Genomic DNA, 932 nt, shown 5'->3' with positions numbered 1-932 from the left:
GAGACATAAGTTTCCCCTGGTTATGCATGTAGTACATGACCTGTTAATGGATGACAGGCAGCTTTCTAGTTTAGCTCCTCCAAGAGCACTCTTCATGATGTTGTCCTCAAGCAGCACATGCTTTATATACTAAAAATAACATTTGCCTACACTTTCTCAGTCAGCTTCCTCTAAGACACTCCTGAATTGCATATGCTGATTAAAATGTAGTCTACTTAAAACATATGATGTAACATGTATGAGAATGAAAAATAATTTCCTTAGGTATGACTGGGTATATTCACTTCTGAAACAGCAAAAAAATTATATTTTCTCAATGACTAAGGCCAGGGCAATCAAGTTTCTAGAGTAGCACTTGATGAATCACTGATCAGCATGCCTTCATCTTGTAGAGAAGGCATTTCTACACTATGCCTTTGTCAAAATAAAGATAACAGTTCACCCTTGAAAAAAATGTACAAGGTAAATGACTCAGTGGCCAAAACTTCTCCAATAATAGCAGTAGGCCTGTTGACCATCATGATATTACTGAGGTGACTAAAGCTCTATACCTGAACATGAGTGCCTACTTTTAATATCAAAGGCTATCAAAGAAAGGAAAAGAAAAAGAAGAAGAAAAAAAAAGAAAAGTGAAAAGAAAAGAAAACTAAAGAAAAAAAGAAATAGAAAAAAAGAGGAAACCAATTAAAGAAAAGAAAAAAGAAGAAAAAAAAGGGGCCACAAGTCATTCCCTGCAGAAAAATAAAGTTGATCACAGATACATAGTATGAATAAGATTAATAATCTTTGGATCCCTTGCTTACCTGCAGGTTGTTGCAACACCTGAAGGGATAGCAAGCAAGGTGGATGACAAGTATTTAATAAAAATTATGACAACTATTGTGACCACATAACACAATGTGCATACTATATTAGGAACTAATGACAATAAC

Source organism: Penaeus monodon, chromosome 23 (genome assembly GCF_015228065.2).
Source record: "Penaeus monodon isolate SGIC_2016 chromosome 23, NSTDA_Pmon_1, whole genome shotgun sequence".
Lineage (NCBI taxonomy): Eukaryota > Metazoa > Arthropoda > Malacostraca > Decapoda > Penaeidae > Penaeus > Penaeus monodon.
Note: the sequence above shows the minus strand (reverse complement) of the source record.